Raw genomic sequence first — 16,440 nt, forward strand, 5'->3', positions numbered from 1 at the left:
TCTCACACCAGGTGATGCTTGCACAAAAGGGCATCATTCCAAGCTGTAACCTTGACATACATATGAGCTCCTCGCATACCGTGCCTAAACACGCAGCACCCTGCCTCTGGCAGAGTCTTGTGACGGAAGCTGCCTCACCTGAGGGAGTGACACTTTGCATTTAAATGTTAGGCACCTAGTGAAGCCATCTTCCTAAAGCAAGTACCCAAATTCCCCGCACGGTCAGCAGGTGTCTTAGAAAATAAGTCCCCAGGAGATACTGTCTGCTTAACTCATATGCATGCACTAAGGCCAACACAACCTTGCTTGGGGCCTTCAAACATTCCTGTCTCTACTTTTATTATATTGCAAAAGCAAACGATCAGGGTAGGATGTGTTTCGCCTCACTATAGTTATCAAGAAGTCAGACACCTGTTTTGACAAGTCTTCTGGGCACCTATGGGAAGTACAGGAAGGTTTATGTTTTGAGAGGGTTATTCATGTCACCCCAAGGTGGGTGCCAAGGATTGTCATGCTAAGGTTGGCCACAGCTGTGCTCTTTGCTGAGCACAGAAGAAACACAGATCACCTACATTAAACATCTAACTTCGAGGTAGACAAAGCTAGCAGGAAAAAACTTATCCCATTTGTGAGGGAATGCTTCCATAGCCATGGAAAACTTGGGAGCTAGGTGGACATCTTGAGTTGTAAGGCTGGGCCCTTCCCTGCAGCGTCACAGGTATACAACCCTGCTACCACTCTGCAAACAGGAAGAGGTAGTGCCAACCTTCATATCAGTTTGCTTCACTTTTATTAGATCTGTGCTTCAGGAAGAAAGTGGGAGCTGTCTCTGAAGTCCTTTCCTATGATTTCTTTCCATCTTACTTCCTCTTGGGGATTATTTTGCAACATCAGTGGATAGCTTTGCATATCAGTAAGTTCATGTACCTTGTGAAGTTTGGTTCTCCATACTTTACTCAGTTCTGAAACTAGTAACTTGATAGCTATGAGCAAAGACTGCAGATGAGGCCAGATGCAGCATATGGAAGCTGCATCTGAACATGACCAAAAGCCTGTGATATTTCTATTAGGTTATGTAGGAGAAATAAATGATTCTCTGCAGTACAGAATTGTGCAGTGGCTGTAATTCAAAGATTTGAAATGGGAATTAGGATGAGATGAATATATCAATGATTCTTTCCATTTCCTGTGCTGAATTTGTCATTGCCCATTTAAACTTCCCCACAGACTGATCATACGAGAGCTGATCATCAAGTGCCAGTTAGTTTTCATATTAAAAGAAATAAAGAAAAAGTACTTTCATATGTTTTAAGCTCTCATTTCATTTTTCAAGACTTTAATAAAAATGAAACTAGGAGCAGTTTGTATTTTTAAATACTTGTAAAATTCACTGGTTTTATTACCAATGGAAAATGCAAATTTAAACTGAGGTGGAAAGTTTTCACAAAAGTTCTTGTGTTCACTAAAATCTCACTTCTGTGGCATAAAATAGCCATTTAAAAATGCAGTGACTATGCAGTATTTCACTTCCTTTAATTCCAAATGCTCCAGTAAATGTGGTAATTCAAATATATGTGAAACCTTAATAACAAGGCTGCTAGTTTGCAGATGCCCTTCAAGAGATATATATTACATCAAAGAAATGGCAAGCTTCAGTCCAGGGAATGGCTTTGCTTTTGTTCTGATCTCCCAATACTTCTAATCTACAGAGAGAAGAGATTTTGTGATTCTCAGGAAGTTTTACCCCAGGAGTCAGAGGTATTTTTTTGCAGGAAAATAGAAAATCTCTGAAGTAATAAATTTCCATTTTTAGATAATCTTTCCTTTATGAAAGTCAAAGTTCTTTCTGAAGTACAGTATTACCATTCATCTTCAGGCTTTCTCAGTGATAACAGTGTGATAAATGTAGTGCATTTCCTGCACCTAAGATCACTGTTCCTTTTACACTGTAAGTGCTGTATTGCACCTGGACTAAGGAAAACCCTGATCTAGCTCCACAAACAAACTGACACAGTGAAAATCAAGGTGCATGCTCTGCCTTAAAATGCAGTTTGCCCTTTAAAATCCATAATTGATAGAGATTAGATATGTTAACATTGCTTTTTGCAATACTGTGTGGCAGTCTGTTAGTACAGAACATTATAACATTTATAACACAGTCATGCTCCTGGGAGGCACTGACTCTTTGCTGCAGTGTAGGCTGGGCTATGCCAGAGACAGCTGTGGGGGTCCTGGTGGACATCAAACTGGCCATGTGCCGGCAACGTGCCCTGGCAGCCAAGAAGGCCAACAGCCTCCTGGGCTGCAATAGCAAGGTCAAGAGAGCTGATTATTTCCCTCTGTTTGGTGCTTGTGGGACTACATCTGCGGAACTCAATCCAATTTTCTCTTCCCAGTGCAAGAAAATATGGTGACAGAGGCAAGTGACACGCAGGAAATTCCTGCTAGATATTAGGCAAAAATGTGGTCAAACACTAGAACTGGGAACGAAGAAGTCGGTGGGGTCTCCACTTGGAGAGATATCCTGAATTCAGCTAGGCAGCGCCCTGAGATCTTCCTGACCCCACCTAGACCATCTGAATCAGATGACCTCCAGAGGCCCCTTCCAACCTATACCACTCCATGATTTTATGTTTGGATTTTGGATACAAATTTTCTACTATAGTATCCTGAATGGAAAGCAAATCCTTTCTAATGAGCAAAGTTACGCCTACTTAAAAGAAAATATGTTTGGGATCTTAACGGGAGCAGTGCTGATAGCAATACCTAACAATTTAATACTGCAAGATACAAAGCACTTCCTGAAATCTCCCAGCTGCCAACAGTGACAAATGACCTACATGGGGATGCAGATAGGACTGCATTTAACTCTTAGTAGAGCTTGGTTCTACTTACACACAGCTTTGTAGTAAATACAAGAACATTGAGCAAAAATATTTATAGAAATAGAGGTAGGTGCTGTGCCTTGGGCACCTGTGTATCTGTCCTCAGAGTATCCAATCTGCTCTTGAGGAGCTCCAAGAAGGAGAGTTCTCACACTGTTGAAGGTCTATTCCTTGCCTCTTGTATAATTACTGTGGGAAAGTTTCATCTCTACCATATAACTACCCCAAGCTGGTTTATCTATCAAAGAGAATGTTTTATCAGTTTGATACAATTTGTTCTTTAAAAAAGTCTGTTCGTAGTTTCTTATCTCTTTATTACCTCCAAGGTGCTAAAACGTGCATAAAAGCGCTAAAACAGCCTAGAATTCCTGTTCCTCCTTTCTCCTGTTAAAAATGAAATGCTTCAGCACCACCACCATCTCAGTCCTTCTCCAGGTTTCTGAAGACCACCAAAATTTACTTCTCTGATTCCTTAAGTAGTCCAGGGTGAATTCCAGCAAGTCCTGACAGCTTTTACTTGCAGTCTCGAAGCAAAAGTCTGAAAGTAAAACTTTAGATATACATCTTATATTTATTGTTAGGTTACAGAGAATAAAGAAAAGTTCAATAACATTTAAGCAGTGTAGAATGATACGTGACAAGTCCATGCACTGAGGTTGGTGTTTCAACAGTACAGAAAATTGTACTATGATCCTGACAGACAAATCACTCATACTGAAACAAAAAGGAAAGACTTACAATAAATACTTAATCCTTCTAAAATAGCTGTGGGGCTATCTTTAGGGATTTCTAAGTAACCAATGTTAATTTCTCTTCTTCCCCAGATAGACTTATCAAACACTGAACCCAAAAATGTGAACTTCCACATCTTAACATAAAGTCTCATTGTTTTTAACATGCTAACATGGAGATGGGATAGGAGCTGTCTGAAAAGCTTTTTTCTCCTCTGTTGTGGCTTCTAGTGCAGTCAGTGCTGTGATGGCAGGAATGATGAGCAGGAAACAGGTCCCAGCCCTGTGGCAGGTGAAGACCTTGGCCACACAGTCTGAGTACTGCATGCACCTGCCTGCAGCAGGGCTGTGCTTACTTCTGGCAGTTTAGTTTGCTGTTATCAGCATCTGAATTAACCAGTTTTAGCCAGTTCAAGTATGTCTACGTGAGTGGGAGTGAAGTGCAGCCGTACCCCTAAACTTTGCTTCAGGGAGTGCCTGGATCAAACTTGACTTCTTTGGGAAAATGATATCTGTGGATCTGCAAGGCTGCTTTCAAGCACAAAGAATGGTAATGCACTGCTAGGTCACTAGATGCTCCAAGATCCCAAATCACAAAATAGTAGCCTAAAGTACAACAGTGCTACCTCTGCAGGAACAAGGAACATCCGTTTCAGAGATTTACACTCACTCTAAGAGATGCACTGCTTCTGCCTGCAGAGCCCAGCCTGGCAGCTCATTCTGCTCAGGTGCTGCAGGGATTTGCTGTGCCCGCAGCTCTGTGGCTCTGGCTCAGTGTCATGCTGGGAGTCGTAGATGTGGCTGAATCAGGGTTGGAACGAGTGAGCAGCATGGGGAATTTGTGCTAAACACAGAACATGTAGGACAACAAAACATGTTTTCACTTCAGCATGTACCTCTGATTTTATGGTACTCCCTCGATGTCCTTCTTCATACAACTTGGGCATATTTAGACACTGATTCAACAACATTCAAAAGAATGAGTTAATACACATTTACTTCCCCTATCAATTTGTTCTGAAGAGATGGTTTCATGATTTGTCAGAGATATTCTTACATTGATTTCTCTTATAGATGCAGGTGTCTGAACCAGTTTACCTCTTGATGCACTTAGAATTAAATTCACGGTAACTATGCTCTAGCTCAGCTCCAGTATCCCCAAGACCATCGTTCAAGCATATTTATTCTTCCCAACTCCAGAGGGAGCTGAGGGAACTTGAAAAATGGTGAAGACAAGGCGGCTGGGGAAGGACTGGGACTGTGCACCATGCATTGTGTTACCACCACAAAACTTGCTCAGAGTGCTCTTAGGGCAAACCTAGTTGCAGAGATTAATTTCAAAGTTTTTGCTTTGCCATTGTTCTTCTGATGTGATTTATGCCATAAAACTCCGATCTGACTATGCTTGAGGAATTGTATGGTAACTAAACTAATCATATTGTGACTAAAATTGCAGAGCAGTCTCACAGCGTCTCTTCACTGTTAGTTTTGATTGATCTTTCACCACTCCTTTTGTATCTCTTCCTTTGTTGAGCTACACATCAGCACATTTTTGTGGCAGGACAAAGTACACATCAGCACTGCACAATGCAGGTGTCAGGGTGTAGGAGAGGGAGCAGGACCTCCTCATTAGCATCCACAACCCCTAAGATGTGTTCAGCTCACTTGACACCAGGCTGAGTGATGCAACTGACATGCTAGAGGTAAGGGGTGCCATTCAGAGTACCTTGGCAGGCATCAGAAATCCATGCAAACATCACGAGGTTCAGTGTGGCCAAGTGCAAGGTTCTGCACCTGGATTGAAGTAATCCCAAACATCAGTACTGACTAGGTGATGGTCTCCCACATCTGGGAGACTCCTCTGGAGTGTATCTGCAGTTAGTGGGAGTGACAGATACTCACAAGACACAATTCAGACTACCTCCTGCTGCCAGCCACTGCAGGAAAATGGACTAATCACACCTTGGAAGTGACCATCTCTCTATAAAAGAGTTGAGCTCACCTCACCAGCCTTCCTCATTGAGCTACCCAACCCATCTGGAAGAGGCAAAGGATCCTGTAGAACACAGCCATGAAATCTAGCAGTTAATGGCTATATACAGTCCAATGGCCTCAATGACATTGTGTGAGTTTCACCCTGAGACGTACACTGAGAGATTATTTGCCTTATCAGTTTCAATTTTTTTTCTCTCCCTAATTTCATTTAAAATTGTCTTGTTTGGAAATCGAGAACACACACTCAGAGTCTTTGCCACAGAGGTACATGTGTCATTTATCTACCATTCTTGGCATATTTGCATATTTCACATTACTGTCTAAAAGACTAATATCAAATACCTGTGATGTCCCTCCCAAACAACCCCAAGTGTAGTTATTGTAATTCTGCAATTCCTGCTGGCAACAAGCAGAAATTCCTGCTGGCAATAAGAGAAAACTATAATGGAATAAAGATACATTTGGGAAACAATTAAAGACATCTGGTGAGACATCCTTGTGGGTGGTAGCACACAGACAATAGGACCTGAACACCCAGAACACACAGTGAGGCACAACCACCTACACAAGGACATGGCTGCCTACCCTGTATGAACAAGTTTTGCTACCTAAAGTAACCCAGGGCCTGGTCAGGCTACTGCCAGCCAGCACCCATGACCTCCATCTTCTTGTCACTGCAGCAGGAAAACAAACAAACCTTCAGGCTTTGTTACATGGCTCTCCAAATGCTTGCCCTGTCCAGGCTATTTTTATTCCAGAACAATGAAGAGTATTGATTGCTATGAGCTAATACCTGCCTCTAACAGGAGCTGCTTTGGCCATCATGAGAGATGTCCTTGCAAAGAAAGCTTCCAAAATATCTAGCAGCAAAACAGCATTTGATGTGACACTGAGTAATTTTTCCATGCCTCAGTTTATTTTAAATAAAGGAAATCTCATATCTTTATCTATGATGGAAGACTGTTATAAAGTCACATTAATAGTCATAAAGCAATTCAAGTTTTTTGAATGTAAGGTCCTATAAATGACAAGTGATATTATATCATTAATATCTTAATAATGAGATAGCTCAGGTAATGTTTAACTGTAGAATAAACCAACAGTCGTGAAAATGACACTTAGACAAGCATTAATTGTTCTTCTAATCAAAACATCGTTCCTCTAATAGAGGAACAATTTCCTCTACAGAGGAAATGGAATTCAATTTCTAAAAACTGAATTGATTCTATAAAGGGCATATTTACAAACACTTTATCTTCAGTGTGTAAGGGTTATTGACGTAGGTTAATAAATTCTACTTGAATAACAGTTATACCTTGAATCTCTTTTCAAATGCTAGCCAGGAATGTAAGATTTCAGTGGCATTTCAGATGCTTTATTTTTATACCATCAAAGCAAATTAGCGTATATGTATTGACATCATTATCAATATACATATATAAACATCAATATACATATGTAAAATATTTTATAATGATCAGGAGAGCCCCAATTCATTTTTATATATGACTGAGCTATTCTAATGCTTGTGTTTATATTGCTGTAGATATTCCTCTCTGTTTGTGTTGGAATTATTGTTAGTATACATTTGTCTGGCATCTTATCTGTGCACACTTAGCTACTAATTTTTCCTTGCCTTAAGGAGACACCCATGATCCAGCATATCATTTATTCCTTCTGTGCATTCTGCTTTTACTTTGTTCCTTAGCCACAAACACAATTCATCTCCTCCACCCTGTCTTCAAAACACTAAGCCTGTCCAAGCTTTTCTGTGACACAAGACACGTGAGGTTCAAGGAAGACATGGACAGATTTGCACAACTTCCATCAAAGCTGCTCTCTTCTGTGCAAGTTTCTGGTCCCCTGTATTACCCTCACTGATCCCTAATCAGTGTAATGAAGGCAAACAGGATAAAGGTACAGTAAGGCCTGTGCTAGGCTTCCTGTTGTCATACCAGGACACGACTCTCCTGACTCGCCTAGGACCTGTACAGGTCACCCAGGATGGTGGGGCACTGAAACATATCCCAACAGAAGCTGCAGATATGGTTCTCCTTTCAGGACTGTGCTAGTTGACCTATTTGCCCCAAGTAATAAAATCTAAAGGTATAAGGTGGGAGATCTGCCTGAGACTACTCTGCTACATAGGGAAAAAAAGGCAAGAAGCCACAAAACGACTTTGAAGAGAAAAAAAAAGGCATTCTGGTTCTTGCAGCACCCCAAAGAACAGAATCCTTAGTTTATCCTTCTACCTGGCTACTTGAAGGTAAGGTAAAACTTTCATTTCAGACACCAGAAGCATCTCTGTTATGTGTGCATGTGCATCTGGCTGCCACGGAGATGGAGGAGCATGTGAACAGAGGACAATGGGTTGCCAAAGCTCACATGTGATAACTTCCACAGCAGTACCACTCCCTACCCCCTGCAAGGGCTGCCCTGCTTACATAACCCCGCTTGAATCACAATTGCTTACCACAGCTTCTGGGATAAGAGTCAAAAGATTGAGTTTAAATATTAACAAAATGCTCTATGGGGTACAGTGCAGTCAAGGCTGAGCAGGATGTTCTGTGACTAGGTCATACCTTTGGTGAAAAATCTTAGATTTCAATTACCTGCTCACGTATACACAATACAATTTTGTTTTCCACCACTAGGTGTTTGGTAAGAGAAGACATGATTTGTTCTCCTCAAGAAATGCATCTTTACCTCATTTTGTTAAATTAAACCCAGAATTCTCTTTTTTCAGCCCAGAGTGAATGATCACAACTTTCTGCTTCCCTGCCCAATTCCAGTGGAGCACCCATAACTTCAAACTCCATCTGAGGAGGGGAGAAAATGGGAAGGAATGGGTTCACAGGAGGAGGAGAAGGACCAGAGCAGGGTGATGGAAACATCTCTGCTCCTCCACAGCCTGGGACAGACTTCACCTTGCCAGAGGTGGGTGGTCCAGCGGCAGGGCTGGCTACCACAGGACCCCAAATGGGTTGATGTCATGGCGAGGCTCTGGATATGGGATTACATAAACAGTGTCTCTATTTTTGTTATGTCTCATTATAAAGAGTTATGTTTTAATCAATAATTGAAAGGGCAAATCAAAACCAAGTGCATAAGAATAACTGAGACTTGTCTTGAAGTGGACCTGAAGAACCCTAGAAGCTTCAGGAACTTCCTATAACGCTCAAGAAAGGCAGAAGGCTTTTTGTAGAGAGGAATATCCTTTCGAGAAAGCACCCAGGAAAAAAGACAGGAAGGTTTTGGGGCAAGCCTCTCCGAAAGCTGGATGGCTCTTCCTATTTGTGGGCTCACCAGGACTCTTTAGGACATTACAAACTACATAAAAAGCTTTGGGTATATCATTTATTTATTTTGATTGCTAATTAAGAGCTGACACCAATGGGAACAACAGCGACATATTATATCTTGCACCTTACAGCTCAGGTGGCAATCCACATGCACCTTCTCCTGATGGTGAAACACTGCTATCCAAAACCAATTGCAGTCTGACTCCTCAGTGCCTATTAAAACAGGCCCTGAGGCTGTAGTTCAGAAAATAAAGGGCTAGACTGGCTAGAATAGAAAACAGAATGACTAACCAAAATGAAGGAATATATGAGTATGTGTGGATGTTTTTCCAGACACATCACAGGACAGAGGGTATTTAATCAGGGCTGGTATTGATAGTGACATTAGACGACAAACTACTCACATTTATCAGGTATGCTTATACACATGTTTTTTACGTGGGGCCCATCCTGAGTCATAAATGAAAATTTATTTCCAGGAGACCTTGGAAAGTGTTACATCATCCAAGTACAGATAGCAATATAAAGCTGAGGCTTTTGATCATAAAGGTAGCTAATAAAAAGAATGCAAATATTTGCATGTTTTTTTTTAATCAAAGTTATGATCATATAAAAAGCTGCTACTACATTTATAGTAACAAATCCTAGAAAGTTAGTCATAATTAAAGCTTTTATAAGGGATATAACTGACTGGGGTAAGGGATGCGACATGAATAAAGCATCTCCTCAAACTCTGGCCCTTTTGAATATGTGTTTCAGGATTGAGCTTCAGGCCTCAGAAACCCATGGTTTTGTGGCATTTCAAAGAGCAGGCATTCGGTGCCCACTGACACTCAGATCTGATGACCCAAGCATACTCACTCCAAGAGCATGGTCTGTGTAACCATTTTTTTGTATGTTTGTATGAAGGAGAGTCTGAAGGCTCTCTTTGGAGGATCACCTTGCAGGCCTTCAGCTGTAGCTTTCCAGCCCGCTGATTCAGTGCTCCCCACTTTCCCTTGCCTCTAACCACCCAGTGTCGCCTGCAGAGGCTCCCAGGTGCTGTTTCCCATTTCCCAGGATCCCATTCCGAGGAGCATTTGCTTTCTCAGCCTTGCGGGGAGAGCTCCACTGGAAAACCTGTTCTATTTCATAGTCTTTCTGTCTATTGTGAATGCCCTTATTTGTGGACCTTACTAGCTCTTGATTCCTGTGCTGTTTAGTGACTCACATGTGCTCCTTCTTAAGGGACTTGTATCCAGGATTACAGTTGTTTTTTTCCAGACCCTCTGCTGCCCTTCAGGCAGTTCCAGTTCTTAATGCCTTATTTCCAGGTCCTTTTGCAAGAAGCTCAGCATATGGCAGATTCCCATTTTACTTTCGCCCCGAAGACAAGTCTCCACAGTCCAGCACCCTGAGCCCCATTGGTGACTCAGTGGGAGTGATGTCAGCTGTTGAGAAAGAAGACAATTTCCTGGAGCAGTTACCTTTTCAGAGATGGCCTTGATCCTATACTGATTAGAGCCATTATTTTTAACTTGTTCCCTCTGGCATGACTTCAAGCTGAAGCACCGTAGCCAGGAACAAAGGGTAGCGCCAGCCCGAGCTGCAGACGAGTGGCCAGGGTCTGGTCCTCAGAAGCTGCACAGAAGAAGAGCCAGACCAAGGGATTTTCCTGGAGCGCTGGGAATGTTGCTGCTGATGCCTTCCAGTTACAAAAGGACTGGCACACATGGCTTTGAGTCAACCAGGCTGCAGACACAAATGGCAGCAGGGGCCAGTGTGGGATCCAAAGCTGACCACTGGGCTAACCAGAGCCATAGGAGGATGAACTCTAAAAAGGGCTCTTCCTGGAATGGGGCTGGCATGTGCTGTGAGTCCTTATCATGGCAGGAATGGCTCCAAGTCCCCACTCTACACCCAAACCAGAACAGTGAAAAAAGAACTTGTGTTCTTCTGTCCTTTGTGTTGGAACATGAGCTGTTTTCAGAGGATGCCATAGCAACCCACAAAACCATAATACTTCCTTTAAACAGTGCTGTACCTGGTACCACTTCATTGCGTGAGGCATTTTTATTTTTTTACTGTGAGAAAATGCCAATCTTGTATATTGCTTCACATAAATAGTGCTAGTAAGAAATGCTGCAGCTGTTGTTACCTCATCAACCTCTATTTAATCTTTCCTGCATCTACCTTCTCCCTGGCAAACGGCACCAGGTCAGGCCACCTGCTGACCTGCACAGAGATACTTGGCCATGTCCATGTAACATCTTGCAAGCAAGCAGATAAGAGAATTATTCAGGAGTGAGAATGCTGCAGAGGTTGCCTGCTTTGTTTGTTTTTTAACATCATAAGAAACATCTCATTTGTAGATGGAGAATGAGAAGGATGAATAAAATGTTTAATTTCAGCTTGCACCTGAATTCAGCTCTTGAAGCTTCTTCTTAATTTGCTCTTCTCATATTTACAATCGTAGTCATTTTAAATTTTGTTTAATGCTTTATTTAATATATTTAATGTTCCTTATTATTTTTAAAATATGTGGCATAGATATGATGCAGAACTCAACTTTGAAGAAATGACTGTTGGTGCAAACCTAAAAATTTATTCAACATGCAGTCTTTGAACCTGTTAGTCACTGCTTTCCTTCTAAGGGTCTTTTAACCTGTTAGTCACTGCTTTGCTTCTAAGGGTCTCTGCAACACAACTCAGAAAAGCAGGCTTCTGGAAATGGTGATGTACAGCTGGGAGACTTGTATGGAAATGTTTGTGGGCCTCAACAGGGAAAAGGTAAAAGCAGTCCCTGCAGTTGTTATTCAACTGACTGCTTATATTAATAGAAAAATGAATATACACACGTATATATCACACGTATATATCAAAGAATTTTAGTGATACTCAACTGCAATGCAGAAGCTGGAAGTTTGTCTCCTAATAATTGCCAAAATAGCCAAGTAAGCAAGGTTCCTTGAACAATCTGCTGCTATCCTGACAGAGGATCAAAACAAAACACACTGCATCCCGTGACCCCCTGGTTCATGCAATCCCAGGGGAAAAGCAAGCTGGTAAAAAGGTGAGCTCAGGTTAAAATGTCCAAATCCAGATGTAATTTATACACTGAACAGCTCTGGGGCAAACAGCTCTGAGCAAACAGCTGGGCTGGTGGTGTGGGGAAGCTCAGACCCCAGATATGGAAGACCAGGAGCCTGCAAGGGCAGAGAGCTGCAGGTGTACCATAGCAGGGGCACCAGAGGTGGGTATGGCCCTTCGATGGAACAGCACCATTTGTACACAGGCTCAAAAATACCTTATGCAAGATGCTTTCTTCTGTCACGAAATGTACTTTTTGAAGGCTGTAGGCTTGCAGCTGGAAATGGCAGTGCTGTCAGGCTCTGTGACTCACAGCCGTGTTAAAGGTGAAGCATCGTGGCAGGGTAAAGAAAAGATCGTCCCTTCCTGGAGGGAAGAGCCCCTCTACTAGACCAGCACAGCCTTGTTGTTTCCTCAGCAAAACCTCACATCATTTCATTTTGCACATTCTTGCAAAACAAGCCAAAACTGATAGGAATCCAAGAACTGATAAGACACATGGAGAAATATTGGGAAATGCATTCTTCCATGTTGCTCTTACCCAAGGAAAACCTCAGGCTCAATTCAGACCGTTTAAGGAATTGCACAGTCTAAAGTATCTGGAGATAATGGAGGTTTTTATTGCACTGCTATCTGCAAAGGTTTACCACATAGAAAGACCCAGAGCACAAACATAACTACAAGGAGCTGGTTCTGACTTACTTCTTAGAAATGTCTACTGCATATATGTTTGTTCAGCTTATTTTTAAAACTACCTCTAACAGTGTTTCAAAATGGATAAGCAAATAAAAGCGTGCTCTGATGGGCTTTAAAGAGGAAATGGGGAACAGTATCTGGGGCTTGCTTGGGAAACATAGTACTGGCACCTGTTTGCAGAAGGCCAACACCAGGCATTGTGTTGGCCATTTCTGATTGCTGCTTGGTGCTGGATTTGCTTTCATGCCAGTCTGACTTTGCTTTATTTTACAGGTACCATTTGTCGTCAATAATTGAAACATGAGTGATCACTGCTGTGCTCTTTAAGGCTCAGAATCATAGAATCACAGAATTTGGGTTGCAAGGAATGTTAAAGCTCCAATCCCTGCCATGGGCTGGCTGCCCCCCACAGGTCAGGCTGCCCGGAGCCCCATCCAACCCGGCCCTGAGCTGCTCAGAGCCCCATCCAACCCAGCCCTGAGCGCCTACAGGGATGGGGCACCCACAGCTCTATGGCAGCTGTGCCAGGGCCTCATTGCCCTCTGAGTGAAAATTTCCCCCCAGCTTCTAATCCAGTTCTCCTTTCTTTTAGTTCAGAATCATTTCTCTTATCCTACCTTTATCTACCTATGTAAAACGTTGGTTTCCCTTGCTTATAATCTCCTTTTAAATACTGAAAGGCTGCAATGAAGCCTCCCGAGAGCCCTCTCTTCTCCAGCTGAATGAGCCCAGTTTCCTGTCTATTAGAAGAATTCTGGCTGGCCTATGTGAAGGCAAGAACAAAGCTGAGGTCACGGGCATGACTTGGAGCCAGATTCATGGACAAGCTGTACTACAGCAGCGACGGTTGGACAAACAGGCCTTTTCTTGTCCACTAACATGGGCGCCAAACCCCTTCCAGCCCTGCACATGTCGCACCTCCTGAGATGCAGCTGACCAACTCCAGGCAGGAAAGGAAGAAACTATTCCTCCTTCTGTCACCTGTTTCTGCATGCTAAGAAGGAGATACCTGCCATGACACCCAGACAGAGCTGGGACTGCCCGCCTTGTTCGCACATATTCACACAGTGGACCTGCCCATGTCAGCAGGACAGGGCTGTGGTTGGGCCACCAGCAGGAGCACTTGTGGGCTCCTCAAGATGGGATATACATAGAGATGGGATATACACAGGGACGGGATGGCAAATACATAGAGGCATCATACACATAGCTGCTGTACACCTGTGTCTGAGGGGATACCATGCAGTACCTCTCCCTTCATCTGGGAGTCTTTCACTTAGTTTTCACGTGGTAAGGGCATGCAGATGTCCCCCAGGCCCATGTTAACAGGTCCTCCTGGAGCCAGCCGGCACAGGGTGGAGGAGCAGGGCTGAGCCTCCTGTTCCAGCTCAGCACAAGCAAGATTATCTCCACCTGTGCTTTGTTTTCAGATATCTGAACCCTCATGACGCTTTGTGTTACACGTAGTCCATGTGCATGCAGCAGCAGAGTGATAACCTCTATACCAAAGGACAGATCACAGCTGGCTGCAGGTCCCCTGACTCATCTGTCGCCAAAGGGAGAAGTTCTGCAGGGCTCTGTAATTGCGCATCCTCCCCGTGCTGTGATTTTAGCCCTGTCAAATCTCAACTAATGTGCTGCTATATTCAGGCACGCTGCTAAAATACAGCTAAATGTTGAATTAATAGGTCTAGTTTCTCTGATTGCCTCTGATGCAAGAAATCTAAGTGACTCAGCTGCTTCATGCAATCAAGAGAGTGCTTCAAGTAACAACAACGGAACTACTTATGTATTGAGCAAATATGGAAAGTTCTTCAGAGAGAAAATAGCATTAATATTGGATAAAAATATGATTTTTGCCTTGAAGAACGAGGCCTAATTTTTAATGCTGACGTAGGAAAATGACAAAACTTTCCTTGCTGTGAAAAGCAACACGCAGGAGTTTGTGTTTGTGCTCTTTATGGGATATCATATCATCATATAAACAGCCATCATCCAGACCAAGGTTTCTGACTTTCAGGACCTAATAACTATTCAGTGCATAACAACGGAGAGTTAAAATACAGAAGTATTATAAAATAATTACAAATTAAAAACGCGTGTATGTGAACATGATACCAATCCTCTTACTGGAAATTTCCAGCTATCGTGCAGGAAATGCTGCCAGAACAGCATAATGTGCTCCTGCTTATCACGTGCTCTTCACAAAGGGGTGAAAACTTCCACAAGCCCTATCCTAGCAGGGTGTTAGCTCTTTCCATGAGGATCTCTCAGGGTCACCCGTTTTTGCTTTACTTTCTTGAAGGTCCTTCCAAGGGGATTCACACCTTCCCAAAGATGCCATCCACAGACTGAGGTCCCTGTCCTTGTTCTGGAATAGGTCAGAGGAACCAGTACCCACCAGTGGTGTACCCCACAACTGACTGCCATGCTTACTGCTGAGCACTATATGTTCTGCTTTCCCACTGAGCTGCCCAAATTGATCAGTTTTGTACTTGAAAGGGTTGGAAGAACTGGAGTTTGGAAAGTTTTGTATTACAAGGATCACAGCAGATGGCACTGAGAGGGGCATTTGCATTTGGTTTCATTACAGCTCAACAGCAAGGTGAGGAGCTGGACAGCAGGGGATGGATGGCATGGCCAGAAAGCTGCCCATGAGAACAGAAGCTCTAAAAAGCATATGGCAAAGAAAAACATTGGGAAACACACTTGAAATCTGCACAGGTTGATGCTGTCATGCACATTCTCAGCCAGCTAATCTCCCAGTATTGATACTGGTGTTTATTTAACACTTAGAGAAAGACGTGGAGCTCTTCATGAGACAAGGAAAATGCATCTCCTTTTATGACTGCGGCAGAACTGTTTTCTTCTTTCTCTACGGAAAACAGCTTCTTTCTCCCTGCAGTTACGAGCTGCTCAGACAATCTGTTACTGCATTATCTATTTCCAGCCACTGTTACTCCTTCTCATCCCAACCAGAGCAGGAGGCAGCACACGTGAAACCCTCTGGAGCTCACCTATCAGATTTGGAGAGCTGTGAGTGGTTTTCAGTTCTCATGAAAGAAGAGGAAACTGAGGGTGCTTGATATTTGGCAAGGGTTCAGCCAATGATTTATGTACAGCATTCAGCTATCCGTATTTCTGGGGCTGCCCGAGAGACAGAGCAATGAGAAATTTTGATTTCTTCCTCTTCCGCTTTTCCTTGGCAAAAAAAGCCACACTTTTCCACCTGGCTGTGGCATTTAGCTAGTGCTTCAGCACCCAGTAAAGCCACAAGAGTTTAGCACAGGTTTTTTTCTGCAATATGGGACGGGGCAAACCCAACTTCTACATAACCCTTGTGCACCAAACCTCCTGCCCAAACAAGAGAAAACTGTGCTCTTAACAATACTGCTGCCAACACAAAGTATTTATTCTCTTCACCACTTCATGTAGTATCTCATTTTTTCGGTGACTTGGTGGGAGTATTCCAGGTGTAAAGCATTTACAGTGGTCCTGGTGAAGCCAATGACATGACTTGACACGACATGACTTCAGCAGAGCCAGGAGTCTCTCCTGCACTTGAAGCAAGATCTCTTTCTGTTTCACACTGCAGCTCAATCCAACTTAAAGGAGGTTGCAGTGAGGTAAGGGTCAGCCTTTTTTCTCAGGTAACAGTGATAGGATAAGAGGTAATGCTTTTAAGATGCACCGGAGGAGGTTCCGGTTGGATATAAGGAAACATTTCCTCTCAGAAAGTGGTGAGGCACTGACACAGGCTGC

Source organism: Tympanuchus pallidicinctus, unplaced genomic scaffold, assembly GCF_026119805.1.
Source record: "Tympanuchus pallidicinctus isolate F22 unplaced genomic scaffold, pur_lepc_1.0 scaffold19, whole genome shotgun sequence".
Lineage (NCBI taxonomy): Eukaryota > Metazoa > Chordata > Aves > Galliformes > Phasianidae > Tympanuchus > Tympanuchus pallidicinctus.